This window comes from Dermacentor andersoni, chromosome 4, assembly GCF_023375885.2.
Source record: "Dermacentor andersoni chromosome 4, qqDerAnde1_hic_scaffold, whole genome shotgun sequence".
Classification (NCBI taxonomy): Eukaryota; Metazoa; Arthropoda; class Arachnida; order Ixodida; family Ixodidae; genus Dermacentor; species Dermacentor andersoni.
The window spans coordinates 69,152,835-69,176,276 of NC_092817.1; the positions used below are offsets into that span (position 1 = coordinate 69,152,835).

Below are 23,442 nucleotides of genomic sequence, written 5' to 3' on the forward strand. Positions count from 1 at the left end.
AGTAATAATAGTACTATATTAATAATACAGTATATTACCGATAATACAGTATTAGCGAGTAGCCGTCATCATTAAAGCATGACTACATATTTTTCTTTTATTGTCATATCAATAAGGAATATAATAACCTTTAATGAAAAGGGTGACTCACTGGTCTAAGCAGGAGTGAGGGTCAATCGTGGGGATTATTATATAAACAAAGAAATAGAAAACAAACTACACGTTCATTACCTGCCGATCAAGCGGGCATCGCGCACAAACTCTCATAAACAGTTGATAGTTCGCCTCTATAGCGCCGGCTTGAGGCGGAGGCGTATGGTCCATGCCTCTAGTTAGGCAATGCCGCGTCCTTTGTGTTTATATCTCACTATCGCGAGACCGGTACAGTCCCACAACAGGTGCGTGACTGTGAGACGAGCACCGATGTCGCACATACTGCACGTCACTGGCAGTAACATCGCAGTAGGATTGTACGGTGACACTGTGTAAGACTAGGAACGCCTTTGCGGGCTGCGTGACAGTGCCCACAGAAACAGTTCGTGTGTACGTGCGTGTGTGTTATTTTTATTTTTTTATCTTTGTCTCTCTCACCTATCGCATCCCCTTGCCCCTCCCCCAGTACAGGGTAACCAACCGGAGATAATCTCTGGTTAACCTCCCTGTCTTTTCTCTCTCTCTCTCTCTCTTCGGCTCTGTATCTTCCTCCTCCTCGGTGTCCAGGCGTTGCCTCTGATGAGCTCGTGTCCCCATTGAAGCGGCGAACGCGCGCCACTTAGCTAGGACGTCTTCGGTTAGTGTTGCGCCCGTTTTGGTCTTACGCACCAAGACTTGCGCGCCCCGAGGACAGCCCTAAAGAAAACAATGCTCTACTCTTTTTGTCATGTAATCAATAACTCGTTAAACTTGAACTCTGGCATAGTAGATGCCTCAGTCACATTATACGACGTACTTAAGCAACTCTTTCGTCGTCTTTTAACTTCACTGTGAACAAAGCTTCTCCAGTGTGCCGGCCGAAAGGTTAACCTTACTACATCTTTTGCGTCCTCTGTTTGTCTTCATCTTTCATCATCTATCATATATGACTGCAAAGCTGGAAAGGCAAGACAGCTGAAGTGATTTACATCCATGTGCGCTTGTCACGGTGTCAGTGTTAGCCGTGCAAACTTATTGCACTTCTTACGCGAGAAAACGCCTATGAGCCTCCTTTAGTGTCTTGTACACAAAAAGCCCATCTGCGCTCCAAGGCCGTAGAGTAAAATGACAAGAACAACGAATGTCGGAGTAATGACTGTACACACTTTTTTTTAATGATTCCAATAAGTGGCAGCGCCGTTCTGTGACTGGGCGCAAGCAGGCGTATTTACACATCACACGGCAGCGGGTGCAGCGAGCTTTACAGGTGGTGGGTCGGGGTCTCTATGTACACAGGTATGTATAAGGAGCTGGATCAACACGAAGACCAGAGCAGCTGAGGAACTTTCGGGCGCCCAGAGTCTGACTTCAGGCCGCTGGCGTTTTTTCGTCGGGGAAGGAAGAGGAGACTAGTCGTGTACACCTGCGCACAATAAGAGAGAAAAGGAATGGCGGGTTAATACTGCTTTCGCTTTTGCATACCAACGCTGGACATGTATACAGACAGAATGATCGGAAGAAAGTCGAACGCATTGCACATCTCGACGCAATGAAACACAAGTAAAATGTAATGAACAAACATGAGGACATTGACCTGTACGCGATATGTTCACGATAGCAAACATATAGGTGGCAATCACACATTTATTAGGCAGGCAACACTGGCTCATGGACACTATGCTCATGGCTTGTCGACACTATGAACGAATGCTACACGTGTGTTGTCGCGGCCCGCTTACTGCCCACCATAGTGAGGGCAGTCTCGTTTACTGAGTCCGCGCAGATATTTAGCCACTCATGTGATGAACGATAAGAATACCCGCTGACAACAAGTCCCATTTATTTCAACGGAACAGTATATATTGTGGTCATATCCGACCGTATTACACCCTATAGTCATATCTGAGTTCTACGTCTGCTACACAGCGTTCCACTCTCCAGTCTGGAACTAAAGACGGTTTCAGCTAAGGCGCGTGCCCTGGCACTCGGGAGTGTTCTGAGGGCTCTGACTGAGACTCTGAGACGAATCTCACAGCATACTAACGGGAAACACAGCAAACTAACGCCATGCTCCATGTCAAGTGCTACCTATTAGCCAAACATTCAATTTAACCTACTAACCAAACGTTGAAAACCTATTGCATATTACCCATTAACAAAGCATCAAAATAAAAACGCTGAAGGTCATAAACTATCAATAAAGTTTCATGAGAACTGCATCGGATCACTACTGAATGCCTGCTTTTCGTATTTTTTTTTTCTCAACTTATCGAGGCTCTTCTGAAAGCCGAGTGCATTAAACTCACTACTGTACGTGCTAGTAGCAGATGAAGTATATACAAGAAGCCGTCACGACCACGTTTCTCGTCAAGTTGCCGAGTCACGTGCAACCACACCAAGTCCTTCGAAAGCGCGCCAGCGCAGAACTCCATACCGCTGTTCAGCGGGGACATCTCGCGACGAGGTCAAGCTTGTCGAGTCACGTAGTACATCTACGCCACCATTGGCGCCCAGCCTGCTATCTTGTTTCCCACGCAGTACACAAACGGTTTCAACACGGGCGGTTACGCTATGTCGTAGGGTAGGTGGTCGCTTGTTTATCGACGCCATTCACGCGCGCTGTCCTATCGTGGATGCAAACATGCAACGGTTCGTCCCGCCGTCGCGTGGAGGCTTCGATCTCACCGCTCCACGGGGCCTCTACCGAGCCATTTACTGCCACCTCGCACCTATGCATGCTCGGCGAGCAAACAGACCACCCGGAGAGCACAGCAAATATGCGCGCGCTAAAACATTCAATGTTGACTGAGCGAGCAGCCAGCATCGGTGGCGAAAGCGCATCAGCCGAAACAACAACGTCAAGAAACGAAGGAGAACAACATTCTCGTCTCTTCTCTTAAGGCTTGGCAAGTGTTAAAAAAAAATAAAGTCCACGGTTTCAAGCCGTTTTTCCGCGCGCTCGTTCGCAGCGCGCTCGCTCTCCCGAATTCGCTGCTGCCGTACATTTCATTCGCTTTCAGCTTTCGGTGGGTCGCAAATACGCAATATTTTATCTCCGCTAAGTGCTCTCGGGCCTCGTACAAAAAGCTCGCACTCAACCCCCCCGCGCGTTGCCGTCGCTCTTAGACAAAACCAAAGGGCACTTTGTCTCGCCTCGCTGCCTTCGTATATATACGCCGAAGAGGAGACCCGTCCCATCTCTTTCCAGCTCGTTTTTTTTTTTTTTTTTACCTTTTCTGTTTCTGTGTACTACATCGCATCACCTCGCGATTCACGGCTACTGCATTTACTCCGCCGCCCGTGTCGTCGCCTCAGCGCCACATTCTCCGGTTGCGTTTTCGCACCTTGCGCCCCCCCCCCCCCCCCCTTTTGGCCACCTTCCACATCCACACCTTTTCCTTTCCCTCACACATTTTCTCTTTTCGGGCCTTTGTGGTACTCCGTACCTCGCGCAGTCACAAAACGACTGCTCCGTGCTGCCGACCGTTCGGCTCTTGCCACTCTCCTATATATACTGACGCACCGAGCTTCCCACGCACGCACTCACGCACACACATATATATAGGCTTTGCGTTTCCCACGCCCTTCGCGCGACGACCAATGGAGAGGCCCAGTAAATTTTTATACAATCCAGTTCGTGTTCCTAATGGAAAACACTTGTCTGGCCGCCGCTTCGAGCCTCCATTAAAAAGCCACTAATGCGTTCTATCAAGAATTTCTGCGAAATCGATTCAGACCTGACCGTCAAAGAAGAGAAGAAAGATATAAAGGTACATTTGGAAGACCTTGGTATCTCTCTCTGTCTCTTTCTTTCTGCGCATCTGCCCTTTTCACGTTGTTCTCTCCATTCGTATCGTCGCCGCATGACTACTTTCGCAGATTTATTTCGCGGAGCACTTTGACGTGAGGCGGAGAGGCGGCAGTGCGTGCTTCCGTCCGTATATCGGCGGGGCGAAAACATGAAAAAAAAAAGATAGAAGAGAGGACGAACTGTAAGAAAGCGAGTAACCGACGGGGCCGCGGAAGGCCGAGTGGCTATAGCGTTCAAGCTTTCGTCGTGAATCGCTTAGCCCGCGCTGACGATGTATGTAGTACATGCGTGACAATTTATTTTGTTCTCTTCCTCCAGCCAGTGCAGGCAAGGTCACACCGTGCCAATATTTCAGCGGTGGACAACACTGCAAATGTGCTGAAGAGAATTTCCACGCGAAGTTCGTGCCTTGAAGACGAACGAAATGTGTCACCTGTCCCGCCATCTGTGCAAAGATAAAGGAAAGGTGCAATATGCACACGACAGGGGTGAGCGGCGAATGTACGTTTATAGATCAAGTAAATGAATACAACTGACAACGACGTATTGAAGTGCAGATACGGAATCTTCACGCAAGGGTACGGTTTGCTTTGTGAAGCTCGGATGACGAGAATGCGAAACACAGGCGTCGACTAAATGTAGTTGGTAATCAAAAAACGACCGTCTCATAAAACATTTGTTGTTTTAGTGCGGTAAAAAGAAGCCTCGATGCCCTACATTCCAGATAATACAAACCAGGTCCAGGAAACATTCTGCACTGTCCACGTGTTCCTTATCCAAATCTATTCCAAGTGACATCCGTAGCACAGCAGTCAAAAGTAGAGGTCAGTAGTAGTGACACTTGAGCTAATTACGTGATCGAAAATAGCACATCGACGCGGCTTGCATGTCTTCTTCAGTTGCCAGTAAAGAAAAATATGAGTGCAATTTTTTCGACTTGTGTTACGCACAAGTTCTTCGCACGAAAACTATCGTAACTGTTTCATAGAGGGGATGAGAAGGAAATAAAGAGAGAAGGCAGGGATGTTAACCAGAAATGCGCCTGGTTGGCTACCCTACTCCGGGGGACGGGAGAGAGGGGGAGGAAGGCTGAGGTGAGCTCGTGCACGCACACGGAGGGCCTGAGTGAGTCAACGGTGTTCACATAGGTCATACGCCCTTAAGAAAGACAAATGTGCCTTCACAGCTTTGTGGGCCGACGACCGATGGGGACGGTCTTCAAGCAGCGTTTGCGCAGACAACGGCCGATCGTCCAGTCGTCGCAATACGATAGGTATTGTTTGTCTTTCCGACTGAAATCGATTACATGTTTCATGGAAAATTTTTCATCTCCTAAATGACGTAGCTCTTCGAAGCTTCGCCTTGAAAATGTGCGCATGCTTCATGTTTACCAAATGTCTAAACTGTGCCGCTCATAATGGCGCTGCTAGATTTTCGAATCATATATCCACACGAAAACGGAAGGCATCACGAAATTTAAATATGATTCTAATCTGTGACTCTAGCCTTCAGGCTATAGCGACAAACGAAAATCCGGTAATGTAAGAGAACTTCAACATGCAAGTGATAAAGCCTGCTGCAATGTACAGTGTGCAAATGTACGTTCGATATTGCAATTGCAAAATCGCCGATCAAGCAAGTTCGTTATGCGTTAGCAGTTCTCTGTATGTAGATGAGTCATAAAAACAATTTCCTTTAAGTACGTTCTTCTGGTCGTTTAATAACTGCAGGCAAATGCGAATACAGGCACTCACAGGCAGCTATCCACCGATGCAGTTATAAATTAACGCTGCCTCCCCCCCCCCTGTTTCAATTTAACACACACACACACACACACACAACCGTTTGCGTCTGTCATTGTGTTATGACGTCGGTACAAGAAGGGAAGAATACAAAGAGAGAGAGACAGAGGAAGGGGTAAAGGCAGGGGAAGAATACAAATTGCGTGCTGGGCTTATGACGAAATCGTTTTTTGTGTCTGTCGTCTACAGCGGATGCAGTTTAGCTAATGAGACAGATCCGAATTGTCTAAGAATGCGAATAAATGCCCTTACATTTTCGTACTCTTTTTCATTCTCTTATTTTTTTCGGAAACAGCAAAAGTAAGGAGGAACGCGAAATATCATATAAAGGGTTGCGGCAAATCAGCAGACAGATCAGCTAAATGTGACTAACTATATTGAGCTCGTTCTCCTTTGTTAATGCACATATTTGAAAAGCGTTTCCTTTCCGTCTGTGTTCTTTTTTCTCTTCTTTTTGGTGACCATGTCAAAGTCTGGCAGAATTTTTTATTTGACCTAATCGATCATTTCTTAAGCAGCACCGCGTCTATAGTTGTATATACGGGAGTGATTAAGCGTCTTAAATTCAATATTAGTTAGACAACTGAGAAAGTGGAAACAGGGGCCCTATAACGTAAAACAATTCCGACCTGTCTTTTTTCAAATCTCCTGACGTCAAATTTACGTAACCACCAACGCGAGCATCGACTGGTAACCCGCAGCGTTCTTTGAAAAGCCGATTCAAACGCGCTTCTCGTTTATTGGATGTCACTTTCTTTTGCTTTCAAAGCAAATCGCATTGCCTACATTGAGCAGTTTTTCTTATCTAATTGGCTGACGAGAGGCGAGGAGCACAGTGTAGTAGAGAGAGTTCGGCGGGGCCGAGCCAGCATAGCGAAAGTAGAAACCCGGATAAGGATGGCGGTGCCGGCGTCTGCGATTGGTCCGCTTCCCCTTAGCTTGCAGTGGCTGGTCGAAAATCGCGGCGGCGTGCAACGGAAGGTTCAAAAATGCCGCTAAAACGGATCCTCGGCAAAGTAGAGTTGGCAGAGCAATGTCGTCTACGTGCACAAAAGTCTCGACAACGTTATACTGCCCCGCAAAATCTTTAATTATACGCATATACATCCATGCTCCCGGTAGCTCCGAGTAGCCAGTGCCACGGCGATCGGCAGGCCGCCACCTTATTTCCTTTTCGGAACGGGGAAGCCTCCGGCTATTCAGAAAGAGTTTCAGTTTTGTTCGGCATATTAGTGCGTCTTTAGCGCTACACATCACTTTGACGCGGTCAGTTTTCGCGGTTTTGTGACGTCGCATGACAGAAAGGCAAAGACACGCCGGAGGTTAACATACCCGGCTGAGCCCGGTAGGCTACCCTACACTGGTGAAGCGGGAAGGGTATTTAAATGCCGCCTCCGTGGTAGTTACGCACTACAATTCTGGAAGCTGTAGGTATGTAGATATGCACAGCAAGTTTACATCGACAGTTTAGCGCGCTCTGATCGAAATTTTGAAGCGCTATAGTGGCAGTTTCATACTTTGCATGTGAGAGCTTGCGGTACCAGCAACTCGTAAGGCTGCAACATGGCAACTGCAGAAGTAAGGACCTGTGTGTTTTCGCCAGTTCACGCTCACTTCAGTACACAAAACAGTTGCTTCCCCCTACGCCATGTCTGTAATGACGTCTAATCGAAGTACACCATTTTCTGTTTGCGCATTCGTACGGCGTAAGATCCGGCCCATGCGTGCATGCACCTTTCGCACGCGGTCCAGAGGCCGTGGCAACGAGCTATCCGCACCCAATCTCTTGGGAACGGAGCCCACGCACGTGTGACACCCGCACTCCTGCAGACCTGCGCGAGGGAGGATGATGCCGATCGATGCTTTCAGCGACGGGGTGCCCGATAGTGGTTTCTTGCCGATAAGCGGCTTGACCGAGCGTCACGTAATGAGGAAGCCATTAATGGTCCCGGGCGACCCGGACGAGGAACACGCGATGAAACAGGTAAATGGAGTGGTGAGGACGCCAAGCAAGCTAGAACAGCGCGGCATCAGCGCCTCAAGTACTGCGACCTCTCCGGGTGGCGATCGCCGATATACAGCTTTGGACCTTGCAACGTGCTCGCTGCTTGAGTGCTTTCCAGGATGGAAATGTGTCAGGCGCGGTGATGTCAATTCTGCGTCACGATTGAGACTAGGAGTGTTTCGCGTCGCTTGAGACGAAGGCAACGGACTAAGCAACTTAATGGAAAAAGCTAATACAACAGGAGTGGCAGACTTCTGCAGCAGAATTGCATGGTTGCCAAGAGTAGAACAGGGATGGGGGGCAATCTCTCGTCGCCGACGCCGTCACTGTCTAAGTAAAATAAGGTGGGCACTCGAATCACTCCGGGGCCTCGAGAAAAATCATAGGCATTGTGTGTGTCAAGGGCTGACCGTGGTGTCGTACTCCTTGCGTGCTACTCCGCTGAAGACCGCGTGTAAGTAATGCCCCGCGACGAAGATTTTCCAAAGTCATGACGCAGCTGACTGCGCCAAATTCGCTGCGACACTCGCATCGCGGTAGAATGCTGGTACCTACCGTGGCGTACCAAGGCTCGAGCCCTGAAAGGTGCCATTTTGCTTTCGTTCAGCGTGCGCCCGATAAGAGCGTGCACGTAGACACGTTCATCCTCCGAAAACCAAGGTAATTCCACCCTCCAAAAAAAAAAAAAAAACCTTTACGCGGTCAGCCTCACACGAAACCTTGTACATCACATGATGACAGGGGTGACCGGGTGTTGACATCTAGTTCATAATTTTTGACACCAGCACTGACGAAGGCACAAGGGCATGCATATTCAAGAGCAAATTGACGAAGTGGCCTACTGAACGCATCCCTTCATCCCGTGTCTGCTTAGTTGGCCGTTGGCTGCACGTCAATATTTTTTTCATATAAGGTAGCGCAAAAATCAAGTGGCGATTGCCACGAACGCTGAAATCTACAGTGCTAAGCGATTCAAACGCGATAATCGGACTGCATAGCGGCCGCGGTGCTTTTTATTAGTGTAGGGTGATTGCTGGGGTGGCCAAATGCAGTCAACAGACGCCCGAAAGGCCCTTGTTTTAAAACTATACGATACATACATCAGACCGGTGTCCCCAGCGCCCACCACTGGTGCAAAAAGCACCGGCTATCGCGTTTGAGTCGCTGATCATTGTACGCACTGACGCGATCTTCAGTGTTGGCGCGAGCCAGGAATAGCGGGATGTGAACAAAAGAAGAAGGTACGAGTGTGTTTCACTACTCCCGATTGTTATGCATGTTCAGGATAACGTGATATTCTTCCGATAAAAGAACAGAAGGCCAGTATACATGAGCCCCAAAGGAAATGTTTTCCTCGGTCTACATGCCGCGTGCTCAATTCGCAGTGCTTTTCTTTCGCAGGGACTTTTTGACATTGGCCGGCCGAAGTTCGCCAATGATATACCCCCTATCACGATTGTCTAATGTCTGTGTTTACGTATTGCTCTAACTTACGAATGTCATTGTGATATCGGCCCAGCTTCGTGCAGCATGGCCTGTGGAAACAACTGGGCTCGCTCTCACAAAATGTTCTTACGCTAAGATAGTTGGTATAAAAGCAAATTCCAACCTATCGTAATGACGCTGGACATTACCGAAGCCGGCCAGTCAACTGCAAAGAGCATTTACGGACAGAGATCTTGTGAATTCGGCTCCCTGACCGTCCGAATTAAGGAATAGCGGCACTGGGAGTCCTATAGCAAGATGAACAGCCAAGTATATATAGCTTGGGCAATTGATTACGAATAACTCGACGCTGGCCCTTTCAGATGCCCATGCACGCCAAAGTCAGTGCTGTCCTGCGCTCCGTCGAGCACATTTTCTGCCACGCACACCGTCAGCTTATTACGCGCTCTTTGTACAAACATGCCTCACTGACTAAACAATATTTATGACCCGCTGCAAACTGTTGGTACATTCGCGTTTGCAAGAAAAGATGCGGTAGCAAAGGCGCGCCCCTGCTATAGGAAATGGTGCGACCAGTCGGAGCCTTCTCTACGGTGTAGAGCCAGAGGCCGTTCATGGAAACTATTTCCTGCTCGGAACGCCGAGTCATTAAACTTGTGCGTAGGATATTGACTACAAGAGGAGGTGTTGTTGGGTAAGTCGGTGTACACGATCTTCCAGCACCAGGATAGCGCTGACTTGGACAAGGGTAGGAAAACAGGAAAATGCTTTCTAATGGCATTCGTTATTGTTAATTTCTTTATGCATGCGCGAACAGGACAGACCTTTGCGCGTTCAGGTGTCAAGGGTGAGATATTTTCACAAGTGGAGCCAGCAATTCCTTGTCATATAAGTACAATTTGGTAAAATTCTCGAAAACGTGTTGCTTCATCATTCGGGCCTTATCTGTCGAGAGTGCAGGTACAGGCTACAACGCGTGGAAGACAGTACGGACAGTGTAGACGCACACAACGTCTAATTCTGTTCACATTGTCTTCCTCGCGCTGTATACCTACAGCCATGAACCACCATCAAGCTGAACTTTTCATCCTATTGAAGCTCATTCATTTCTGTAAAGGTGTTCTCTTTGGACTCGATCTCTTCGCATTTTCGATGAAAAGAAACTCGGTTGCAAATCTAAACACATCTCTTCAAAGAAATACCTTAAAAACGTTGGACATCTGGAATATCTGATAGCACTATGTCGCTGTAAGGCCTTCACTTCTCTTCTTTTCTTTTCGCCCGAGGAGAAATTTGTTGATAATAAACCTGAAGGGGGCATAACTCGTTCGCACTCATGTGCGAGCGACTCTGAGTGACAGCTTCAAATTAGATCGGACGCAGGCCATTTTCGCCAATCGTTCTCGCCGCGCGTGAAGCCAATAACAGGACGTATAATTGAGTTGGGGAACCGGGTCGCGCACGTGCTTTCACGGCATTTCCCATCGCTGCGAGAAACGCGCTCGTACCCAACTGACGATCGAAAACTCATTTCGCGTTTCATAATTGAAGGTTTTCCCCGACACTTCGCCATCCGTAACGGCGGAAAGCAAAAGCACTCATATAGTCGAGCCAAAGGAAAGGACGAAGAGACATCGGCGGCACGCTTTCTAAACGTCACGTTCCCACAGGACGCGCTGCGCCCACTACACTACAGCGCATTCCATGTGGTACTGCGCATTGCCAGCAGCGTTGTTGCCGTAAGAGGGTCATTAGAGCAGTTTTGCCCCCACCTCCATCAATCGGACAGGTTAGTTTTGCCGCAACCGAGTCCTCGCAATCATGGACGGTTCCGGTGAGAGAATGGCTAGAACACAAGAAGGCACAGAGAGAAAGAGATCCCCGCGCGTTCTGGTCCCGACAGCTGCAGCATCGCGGCAAGTAATCACGCAAACCTGGCAGCGTATATAGGGAGGCGAGCAGTAGCAAAAGCGTCAGAGAGCTTCGCCTCGGAGCCTGCGCGGCATAGCGCAAGCCGTATAGCTTGGCTGGCTGGCCGGCGTCCAATGGAGGCGCGGCAAGTGGCAATCAGTCGCCGAGTGACCAGGGCCTCGCCTGGAGCGACCGCAGATTAACTGGGCCTCTATCTTATTTCACGTGCGAGCGAGCCCCACGGCGGACGGTGGAACGAGCGAGAGAGGGAGCGCAGGCGGCCGCCGCTTGATTGGATTGGCTGCCGAGACCGCGGAACGCCAATCAAACGCCGCTAATTAAAGTTCAGTCGCGGGAAAAGGAAGCACAACAAAAGGAAGCGGGAGCGCAACGCAGCGCCGCCGCTGCCGAGGAAGGGGAAGAAAACGAGCTCGTCGGGGCGCGAGCAAATTGGACTGGGAACTTTTTTGGACGGACCGGGGAATTGCATCGCAGATTGGACTCGCTGCCTTCCCTGCGCACACCTCCCCCCCCCCCCCCTTCTTCTCTCTCTTACCGTCCGCCATTTCCTGCGGCCTTGCGAAGTCTCCCGTACAGTCCCTCTTTCCTCCTCCCTTCTCTGGCTCTCCCATGTCCCCTCCACCCTTCTCTCAGCGTCTGTGGTGCGTTGCGTAGCCATTTGTTTGTTGTTTTGTTTTTCGTGGGTATCCCCTATACCCTATATACTCTCGTTCACTTGGTTCAGAAACACACGCGTGAGCTCAACCCTTACCTCTTTCCCCCTTTTCAACCCGCGTATTTTCTCAACACTTCATCCCTCTCTCTAGAGCTAAACACCTTTCTCAAATTCAGCTTCGTGCTTTTCCCTGGCCATTTCTTTCTTTCGTTCAGCGAAAGCAACCTCATTAGCACAGCTTCCGGTGCGCCAGTGTTAAGTGTATATGACGCCGTTACACCCGGAGAGGCGTTGAATGGTCGACGGCTCTTGTGAATGAGGGGCATGTTTATGGCGTTATCCCGAATCTGTCTAAATCTGGTATTTAAATCATTAAAATGAATATAGTGACGTAATCTATTCTTCTCTCGATGTGCGTCGCGATTCACGTAAGGGTGTATTACTTTTCTGATGTGAGAACGGCGTTGATAGAGGATGCACCGAAAAGAAATCGGACGGTATTGTTAGAATTTGGTGACTTGAGGGAGAGTTATACGCAACACCCTGGAACGAGGAAATTACTTGTTGTAAATGAGCTAAATTTTCCCTTCTCTGCCACATTGATTCAACGCCAAGAGCATTTCTCGCAATTTCCCCAATTTCCGCGAGTGAAAGAAATATCGAGCCCAGAAGGGGGCGAACCAACGGGACAAATCGCAGATGCCCACGCTGGTAGAAGAAAAGCCGAAGCGGGGAAAAAGAAATGTGACGGAGAAGAAAAAAATAGAACGACGCGCTCCTCCTCTTCGCCGTTTCGTCATCACACTCTGCAGCGCTAACAGTTTCCAGCCTACCTCATTACCGGACGGCGCGTGAGCACAGAAGAGGCCGATAATTGCTCTCTTTGTTAGCGCTCGAGATCTCGCGAGAGTGAAATCTACAAACAGACTACTGGATAGAGAAGAAGGAAGAGAGAAAGATGAGTTGGCGAACGGGAATGAATGTGATGGTGGTGTGATGGGAGGGCTGCAGGACTGCAAGGAAAAGAGGCAAACTTGGTGCGTCGCGGTGTTTGGCACCGAAAACGAGCTGCCTGCCTGGGCGTGCCTGGAGCGGCACGGCGCTGTTTTCCGGCCCGCAGAAGGCGAGTGAAAGAGATCGTCGTGAAAGCGGGCGGGCGTTCACGGTCCGATCGGACGCGTCCGCGCGCGCGCGCTCGCGCTGGCCTGTACGCGCACGGAGCTTCGGGAAGGAGGAAGGCAGAGGGGCAGCTCCCGCGACGGCGCCGAACGGAATCATGCGGATTAAGCGGAGCAGGCCCCCGCGGCGCCGAAGGGACGGCGCGAGAGGCATTCCAGTGCGTCCTTCTATTTCACGTCTGAGCGACCGACCAAAGACGCGCCCGCACCCGCTGATTGGATTCCTGGCGCGGCAACACCGTCAGCAGAGCGCGCCCGCCGTTTTCCCCGAGAGCGGCCATTCTTCTCTCGTCGCGCGCGGCGCTAATTAAACAGCTTGCGCACCCGCCCCCACGTCCTCGCCTCCCCCACCCTCCCTTCTCCTTTGCTCCGCTTCACACGCTGCCCCTAACCGTGGTCCGTGCTCTCAGCGCTGATGCCGCCGTTCCCGGCGCTATTACAACTACGCGCGGACCGTCCTCGAAAAATCAACATCGGGAACGGACGGTGGAGCCCGTGCAGGAAGCGACGCCGGCGGTTCTGCCTTCGCTCGCCGACGCGGCGGAAAGCCCTCCTGTGGACGAATTTGGCGCGTTTGGCGTCTTGATGGCGCGCGGAGGAGCCCGCTTGCCGTAGAACACGCCCGCAATATACTGCCATAATTACGTCGCCCTCGGTATACGAACAAGTGCCACTGCATTACGAATGTGCTCGTCCAGGGAATTATCTGTACTTTCTGTGCGTGAGGCTTTTCCCCGCGGTCGAGTGCGCCGTGCGTTGCCAGTCTCGCGCCTTAACGAAGTCCATGCGTCACTTTCACTTGCAGCGTATTCGCGGAAAAGAACGCGAAATGGAACGGCAGAGGACTGGGGCGCGGGTGTAGGGGATGGAGAGTCGGTGCGGGAGGGTGCGAGAAGTGTTGTTGCTGCCCGTAGCGGCCGCAGAATCGCGGGAAGCGGCAACTCAACGCTGGCGCCGGGCCTCGTTCCAACGACAAGCGACGATTTATGGGCGCGATACATATTAATTTGGCCGCTCCGGCGGATATATGAGCTCTCGCGACCAGGATTACAGCTCTCGCGGAGAGATTGGTATTGCTCTCTCAGACCGGGGATTTGGAGAGGGTGAGAAAAAAAAGGGGGCACGCCGCATGCAGCGCGGGGGTGTGGGCTTCCTGGGCGGGCGGTGGCCGCGGATAAGTGCCAGCGGCATTGCGGCGGCTCCTGCGTTTGCTCGCCTTCACGCGCTGGCGTCGAGTGGCGGTGGTGACCGTAATTTATTGCGGCCCCCCAAGCTGTTAGCGCGGAGGACGATCGGCCTCACCTTACTGGCCTGCCTGCCTGTGCTACGTGCCCGCAGTGCGAGGCATGAGGTGGTCGGTGCGCAGCTAACGAACCCGTTCTTCCCGCCACCGCTTTTGCGCCAAAGGTATTACTGCCCACCGCTGCGCGTCTCTTTCGGGAATCGCCGGCTTCCTGAGCGAGCGGTTCGCTGACTCACTCGGTCATTCCGGAGGCAGTAGCGAGCGTCAGTGAGGGATGCGCCGGAAACTTTAGCGAGAGGCTATATAGGGAACGGCTTCATGCAGAGGCAAACCCCCAGACGAAATGTGGGCTTGCCTGTTTACTGCTCACACGCCGAAACTGCGCGTGATCCGCTCAAGTAATTGCCTGCGTGCTGCATTGGATGCCTGCGACAGGATGCTGCGTCGTCTAGGCCTGGCTGCGGGATGATATATTATGCGACTCGTTTCCAAAGGTCGTATAAAAATTTGGAGGACGCTTAAGCTTCGCCTTTAAGACTACAACGCGATAGCATTCAAAGATCCATGACTGCTTCTCACGCTTCCCGGCAACTGCAGCGTATGTAACCATAATGTTTACCAGGAGAGGCTCGCGGCGAACGCTAAGTACAAAGGCGGGCTTTCTGGTAGAAACGAGGCCTCTTGCGTGGGCCGCGATGCCGTGGAGGCGTGTGCCACCTGGAAGTGTTTCAACGAAGCGGGCGCACCACTAGGTGGACTCCGAGATATTCACGCGCCGGCGCGCGCAAATGGCGCATGCCCTCGGCGGTGTATGTATTGTAGAAACGCTGGAAAATAGGTTTGTTTGAGTTTTCGCGTCACAGAATTATGTTTTCTAGTATATTCAAATTACAATCCGAGATTTATCATGTCTGTAGGTTGTGTGTGAGTTGTACTTTACGATTTTGCTACGTATTTTAGATTGAGAAGTTGCAATTAGTTCAGTAAGTTTCTTGCGCCACATGGAGGGTCTGGGTATGAGTGGTTCGAAAATATTTTTGCCGAAACGACGTCCGACGCCGACACCAAATTTTCTGCGACACACGTTAAAACTGCAGTCCGAAGTCTGTAGTCGCGTGCGTGATCAGTCAAATTATTGCGAGCGATGGCTTCGATAGTTCGAAGAAACGTGATGGAGAAGCACTGTCTATTGCGAGTAGCATCACATAAAAAAAATACAGAAGTACCAGTTTTTGTATCATGCGGCGAAGATTTCTTCGCTTGCAGATTTGTCGAGTAATGATGACAAAGCAAGCACTCCGAAGTCCCGTATATATACCAAACTTTTACGTTCATATGCGGCGCAGAATATAGGGTTATGTGGAATTGTGCTGACGTGACAAACACAATAATGGATGTTGTTGGTAGTGAGAATTAGCACCACGTGCTCGCAGGAGCTATCAGCTTGATCCTGAAAAAAGCAGCTTTCGATAATGATCATCGATGCCGAGAGCCAGAGATCTATCAAGTAACTACACGCGTTCACCCCGCGGGGCATTCGTCACAGATGTACCTTCCGTCATGAGTGACAACACTCGTAAGCTTGCCCGTAGAGCCGAAGAACATTAAAGTCTAGCCAATACGGATGCCTTCCATTTTTGAGATGATATGAGAAGAAATATGCAAAAGACCCAGCTGCTGCAGAAGTCTTGAAAGGCAAGACGGGCCCTTTTCGTAAGCCTCCAGGTTTCTGCCCCGTACGTGAGTACTGGTAAGACACAGCTGTTATATACTTTTCTCTTGAGGGATAATGACAACCTGCTGTTCATGATCTGAGAATGCCTGCCATAATATCGCTGCGCAATGGACTTGATGTCCTTGATCTGCATCTCCATTCAAATAAAGAGTTATGACTGAGTTTGTCACAGCTGCACATTACATTGTATCCAATAAAACCGGGACCGCATTGCTCGTCGCACGCAGGCACTAAGCGAACGAGTCAGCACGTGAAATCATCCATACAGGTCACAGCTACGTCAACCGAGAGCTCGGTCATAAAGGGCAGCGTAAGCAAAATGAGTAGTGGAGGGTCCTTGTATACTTGTGGACTACAGGACTTAATGAGACTTTATAAGCAGCTTGAATCTATGTGCGCGTCTGTGGATGCATCTGCCATTTGCACGTTTGTGTCATCACTGCGTCTACGTATCGTATTTTTAACCCAATATCTGGAGTAGCATTCCAGGCATGTCTCGCTTTTGATTAAAGACAACACCCCTTTATCTGCTCTTCGGCCTCACAGTCAGCTGAAGATATCCTAGGAGCTGCGTAATTACAGAACTTTAGTCATCATCATCAGCCTGGTTACGCCCACTGCAGGGCAAAGGCCTCTCCCATACTTCTCCAACTACCCCGGTCATGTACTAATTGTGGCCATGTTGTCCCCGCAAACTTCCTAATCTCATCCTCCCACCTAACTTTCTGCCGCCCTCTGCTACGCTTCCCTTTCCTTGGAATCCAGTCCGTAACCCTTAATGACCATCGGTTATCTTCCCTCCTCATTACATGTCCTGCCCATGCCCATTTCTTTTTCTTGATTTCAACTAAGATATCATTAACTTGCATTTGTTGCCTCACCCAATCTGCTCTTTTCTTATCCCTCAACGTTACACCTATCATTCCTCTTTTCATAGCTCGTTGCGTCGTCCTCAATTTAAGTAGAACCCTTTTCGTAAGCCTCCAGGTTTCTGCCCCGTACGTGAATACTGGTAAGACACAGCTGTTATATACTTTTCTCTTGAGGGATAATGACAACCTGCTGTTGATGATCTGAGAATGCCTGCCAAACGCACCCCAGCCCATTCTTATTCTCCTGATTATTTCAGTCTCATGATCCGGATCCGCAGTCACTACCTGTCCTAAGTAGATGTATTCCCTTACCACTTCCAGTGCTTCGCTACCTATCGTAAACTGCTGTTCTCTTCCGAGACTGTTAAACATTACTTTAGTTTTCTGCAGATTAATTTTTAGACCCACCCTTCGGCTTTGCCACTCCAGGTCAGTGAGCATGCATTGCAGTTGGTCCCCTGATTTACTAAGCAAGGCAATATCATCAGCGAATCGCAAGTTAGTAAGGTATTCTCCATTAACTCTTATCCCCAATTCTTCCCGATCCAAGTCTCTGAATACCTCCTGTACACATGCTGTGAATAGCATTGGAGAGATCGTATCTCCTTGCTTGACGCGCCCTTCCTTATTGGGATTTTGTTGCTTTCTTTATGGAGGACTACGGTGGCTGTGGAGCCGCTATAGATATCTTTCAGTATTTTTGCATATGGCTCGTCTACACCCTGATTCCGCAATGCCTCTATGACTGCTGAGGTTTCGACTGAATCAAACGCTTTCTCGTAATCAATGAAAGCTATATATAAGGGTCGCTTATATTCCGCACATTTCTCTATCACCTGATTAATAGTGTGAATATGCTCTATTGTTGAGTAGCCTTTACGGAAATTTAGTAACATGCACTTATACAATGTGTTTTCAAAAAACGTGAGGGAGAGGCAAGAGCTTTATAATCGTCAATGCGGTTTTCGAACCGCGCACTCCTGAATGGTCAGGATCAAAGAGTGTCGATGCATTGGTCTACGAAGCACAACATAAGGAAGAGAAATACCAAAAGTTCAAGCAAGAAGCTTGAAAGTGACTCCTTATCGGCAAAAATGGGAAGGACGCGGACACACAGATCTTGATACGGGCAATGGTCGATGCCCGGCTTTGAGAGGCTTCCGTGGGGCGTACAGAAAGCTCCTTAATTTCACTTCAACATTCCGGCATGGCTTTAGCATTGCCGTCGGCGCAGGAAGTTTGAACACCGCCTCTGCGCGCACATTATCCTGTTCAAGGCGGACGCAAAGGGTTACACCGGAGGCCATCGAGCACCGTCATCAGGAATATTCTCGTCGCTCCATCGCTGTCACGGGGTGCTTTAAGTAGCATCTCTCCTCGCTCGCTCCATCCATCCATAGGCTGAGCGCACTGCAAGCACTCGTTAGCGCGCGAGTGAGCAACAGCAGGCAGGCGAACGGGACGGAGGTACCGCAATTAGGCTATCAGAGTGCAAGCATCTCCGGCAACCCTCGACAAGGTATACACACAACACAGGAAGCGACGCGACTCGCATACTGATGACGGCGGCCGCCCGGTGAAGTGCTGTCGCCGATAAGCCCTCGCAGAGGTCCTCACATCGCGAAGAGCCGGGCGAGAGCTGAGTAAAACAAAGAAAATAGTAGGAGAACGAGAGAGACTCCGGAGCGACAAGGTGCGCTGCTTCTTTTGCTCAGGATGCGGCGGCACCGGCGACGGCAGCGTGCGGAGAAGATGCCCGTCGCTTTTGCCATCGCGGCGGAGCTGTATACGAGTCATACAGAAGCATGTAGCATCGTGGTGGGCCAGCGGCTTGCCGGTGCCCGGCCGTGCCTGCCTGTGTCTTTTGCCGTAGCCTCCCGTAATGCATTGCTTGCGAAGTACGGAACGGAATAAAAAAGAAAGAGAGACGGAGATGGAAAAAATGGAGAGGGGGGGGGGCGGAGACGCGTTGTGAGTGTGAGGGAGAGAGAGAGAGAAAGAGAGACGCCTGGCAGCAGCATATAGACGCTCTTGTTTGAGCTCCCATAATGGATTCCATTAGAAGCCTTTCCGGTCCGCGCTGCCTGCCTGCTGCCACACGCGAGGCAACTTAAAAAAAAATGAAAATGGACCAGTACAAGGCGGGCAAGAAGGCGACGCGTACTACTACACTCGGCCCTCGCTCTCCGCCCCCCCTCTTCGCGTTCTCCTAATGTATAAAGAGATATACAGGCGGCGGCGGTGGCGGCCGACGCTATACCTTTCAAGTTAATGGGTGCGCGCGCTCGTGTGCAGCGGTGTCCCGCTAAGGGCGCGAGCGAGGACAACTTCCTCCCCGCGCGGCGCGATGCCTCCGCCACTGCTGCGGGCGCAGGAAACAAAGCTTTCAGCGGCTGCTGCCGGCATTTCCTGGGACCCGCCGCCGGCATGAAGCACGCCCATTGCGCCTACTGCTCTTTGGCGCCGCCGTGGCTCTCCAGCTTTTCTCTCGTGTCTCCGAGCTCCTTTCGGATCCCGTGGCCTGACCGATCAGCGCGCTCTTCTCAGCCGGACTGTAGGGAAAGAAGTGCTCACACGGCGTCGTTGCTGTCCTCATCCCCGGCTTCGTTTCCTTTCTGCTTGATGTCGGAGGAAACGCGGCTGCCTTGTTGAGTGCCGGTGCTTCCTCTCGCTTACGACTGACCAGCGATGCTGGCCGTAGCAGACGAGTGCGTGCGCATCCAGCGTCAGAATCTCGCTGCTTAGGAACTTATAGAGCGCAGCATTAATGGCATGCGGGACCAGCCGTGGTAGCTTAGCGGCTACGGCGTTGCGCTGCCAGGCACGAGGTCGCGGGATCGAATTCCTGTCGTGGCGGCCGCAATTCGAGGGGATGGGGGGCGGGGGCGATATGCAATAATGCCCGTGTCATGTGCATTGGGGGCACGTTAAGGAAACCTAGGTGGTTGAAATTAATCGGGAGTCTCCCACTATGGCGTGCGTCATACTCAGATCATGGTTTTGGCACGTAAAACCGCAGAAAAAAGAGTAATGCTATGAGAATGAAATTCTTGGAATCGGCCGTCGAAGAATTTATCTAGTCGAGATTTTATGCAGGGCACGTGCCCGGTGCGCCACCCCCTGGCTGTGCCACTGATTCCTTGTACTTGATTCTAATTCGTTTCTTCGTGACCGTTTCGGGTGCGTCAAGCGGTTCTCCTTTTGTTTATTTTTTAATTTTTATTAAATGAAGACAACCATATGATGTCACTGACACCATCATAATCACGGTTTACTATGGAGTGTGGACACAATTTTAACAGTGCCACGGTACTAGAAGTGTATTAACACTCTGCTCTGACAGTTTTCTCTGTTATGTGTGTCTAATAACAATGCGGAACCCTACTTCTTTGAAGCCGCTTACGATGGTGTACACAATTGGCGACCAGAAGCTGTACTGAACAAACTACAACAGTTCATCGCGAATAGAAGTCTGCGTACACCTTACTCTTATCAATGTGCGCATGCCGCTGCTAATAGCACGCGCAACAATTTTTTTCTAACAGCATGGTAGTGCTGACGTAGAATTTTAGAGTGTCTTGACGAACTAATGCTTCGAGATTTGAGGCCATAACAAGAGTTCTGTCCTGAAATCTATACATCAATAATATATAAATCATACAATCTTTAAAATCAATGATCTGGATTCAAGAAAACAATAAAGTACAAACTTGCACATAATAATAATAATAATAATAATAATAATAATAATAATAATATATGTTGTGGGGATTAATACCCCGAAATTTATGGGTATGACCGACGCTGCAGTAAAGACCTTCGAATTAATATTGGCCATCTTGGCTCATAATTGTCACAATTCTTATTATTTTCTATCGGTCTTGCCCATCGTCTCTGGATAACGCGATGAACGCGCCTGCGCGATCACTGGTATCAGCCAAACGGCGAGGCGGATGGCCTGAAATGAACACAACAGGGTGAACAAAGAAATTCCTTACAAAATACGGCCCCTTAGGCTTTTTAATCATGTAGTCAAATCTCATTACACGGGCCTTGTTGCATACCCCAGCCATTGGAATATGGTCGGCAGCCATGCCAAAGAATCAAACTCGCGGTGTCCTCTCCAGCTACAAAGCGCACGCAACAGGCGCTTATAGTTTGACCGCACAGCAGAAAAAACAGCTAAGCGGGCTGTTAAGGACCATTTACCGAACACTGGACTGAACAAAAGGCCCTAAGTAAACCGCTGTTGCGTAATAATTGTGCATAAACATCCTTTCTTCCTTTCCAGATCATCTCCCATTCTTCTTTTTTGTCCTTATTCCCCTGCGCGCAGCAGCAGGCCAGGGACTGCTTGCTCAGGCCGACCTATCTGCCTTCACTGTAATAATTTCTCTCTCCCTATCTAACTAGGGAGTCAAGCCAAACGACAAGTTCTGAGGCCGAATTTTTGTTCTTAAGCGTCGTTTGCCACTATAGCTGGCCGCCTTCAGTAATAGTATGTCAAATATCGTGATCGGTTTACCAGCAGTTCTAGCGGAAGAGGTTCTTTTTTTGTGTGTGTGCGCATGCGAGCCTTTTTCTTGCTGTTCGCAATACCGACCGTCGTTTTGGTCCTGAAAGCTTAGCCAATCGAACGCAGCAATGGCGAGACTGAAAGCAGACGCTTATGATTCCAATCGGCTGCATTCGGAAGAACACCGGACGGAGGAGGTCCCTCCTTTTTTTTTCTATCTTTTTCGCTGCGTTCATTCCGTCCCCGCTCACCGACACACATCGCAAAACCCCGCGCACCCTCAGTGGGATACACGCCGCAGCGGGATACAAGCCGCGTCTACGAGGAGCAACGCTGTCACGCTGCAACCGCGGCAACGGACGTCGCTGCCTCCGCGATGGCCAGTACTGATTGCAGCTCGGAGACCTTCGTGCAGCCACCGACGGGGCTGACGGCGACAAGCTGGTAGCGGGGAGGGACACGCGAAAGGCACAACAATAGGAGAGGAGGCCGCGCAAGGATGGCCGAAAGGCGATTCCGGGCGACTGCGTGAGAGAACCGCCGGGAGGGTGCTTCATCTGCAATGGCCGATAGCGTCGGGCTGGCTTTCAGTTTCCCCCAATCACGTCAGATGTCCGCTTATGTGGAAGCGGGCTGCATTGGTAGTCGGCACGCGTTTCGCTTCGTTAAGGAGCGCTCGCTCGATTCATCCCCCTCCCCGCCTTCCAGACGTCTTTCGACTTATACGACTATACCGCGAAGGCCCTTCTGCGCATGGGGACCGAGTAATCGCGAAATACGTTTCAGGCACGAACGTCAGGGTATGTATACCCCGTTGAATATCTCAACGTAACGCGCGGCGCAGGAAGGGGGGGGGGGGGGTCCCTTTTTGGCCTGCTTTTATTCTACTTTTCCTATTTTACGGGCGCTGAAGCAGTTACTGCCGCTTATTTCGTACCGAGCGCGCGTGGAGTCCGATACATTGCCTCCGGTGGAGGTCTCTCTGCGGGGAACAGTTGCTCGTTTCGAAGAACGATTGTACAGGCTGGGTACGTCTCGCCGCTGCCGCGACGCCGCTCTCCGCGCTGGCTGAATTTTAGATTAGCGTTAATGGCTCCTGTTCGTGCAGTTCCTGGGACGAGTGCAGATGGCGCAGGTCGCCAAGTGCTAATGCGTTCGCGCACTTTCTTTCTTCTCTTAGCGTCCCTATAAAAAAAGGGACGCGTCGGTTACATCGTAGCAAAATACATGCATTGCGCCTTATCGGATGCAAATAACCGGGTGGCTCGGTTCCAGTTCGATGCGAGCTTAAATGGGAGAGTACCACTTATGCGTGCACGGTTTTCGTACCCCCTTTTCGCGTGCGCAGTGACTAAAAGCTGCATACAGAAAGCGGCAACAACCTTGCCGAGATTATTTGTGTTTTTCTTTTGGAAAGGGCCTAGTTGGTATGGCGTAAAATGGCCTTCCGCACATTTTGAGGATATGTAGAGTGCATGTTTGAGTGCATGTAGAGTGCAGCTTACTACGTTTACGCCGCATAAATCTGATGGATTGTGTTGGGTTAGTACTGCAGTTTGAAACTAAACTGTTGTAATACGACGTAACCCGAGGCAGATGAGTTTATTTGTAGTTGTAGTTTGGGATTAAAATGCAATACGCAGAGCGAGGACAGAAAAGACATCACAAAGGACGAACGCTGAACTTCAACGAAGGTTTATTGAAAAATATTAGGCGTATACGCGTATGTGGCACACACTGAACCGCTATTAATACGTCATAGAAGAAGACAGACTCTGGCCGAACCATTTCAGCTTGAGTCAGCGTGTGCGTGTGCGTGCGTGCTTGTGTGTGTGTGTGTGTGTGCGCGTGTGCGTGTGTGTGTGCGTGTGTGTGCGTGCGTGCGCGTGTGTGTGTGTGTGCGCGCGCGCGCGCGTGTGTGTGTGTGTGTGTGTGTGTGTGTGTGTGTGTGTGTGTGTGTGTGTGTGTGTGTGTGTGTGTGTGTGTGTGATTCTTTCTCTGTCCATGTTGTTCGCGGTGCCCGTAATCATGAGCCAACCACCAGCTTGCATAATTTTCAAGTCTTGTCTATTCGTAGTAATTACCGGACAAGCCAACGCCCAATGCCAGGGGCAT

The 23,442-nt window shown here is 50.3% G+C and overlaps 1 protein-coding gene across 2 annotated transcripts in view; it reads right to left on the reverse strand.

The window, feature by feature from the left end:
* Window positions 1-1,276: 1,276 nt before the first annotated feature.
* Window positions 1,277-23,442, reverse strand: part of LOC126536260 (uncharacterized) — a 138,411-nt gene continuing 116,245 nt past the window's right edge. For both annotated transcript variants that reach the window (XM_055073886.2, XM_050183158.3), the window contains one exon: window positions 1,277-1,555. The gene's annotated coding sequence lies outside the window, so the exon portion shown is untranslated. The remainder of the gene's footprint in view (window positions 1,556-23,442) is intronic.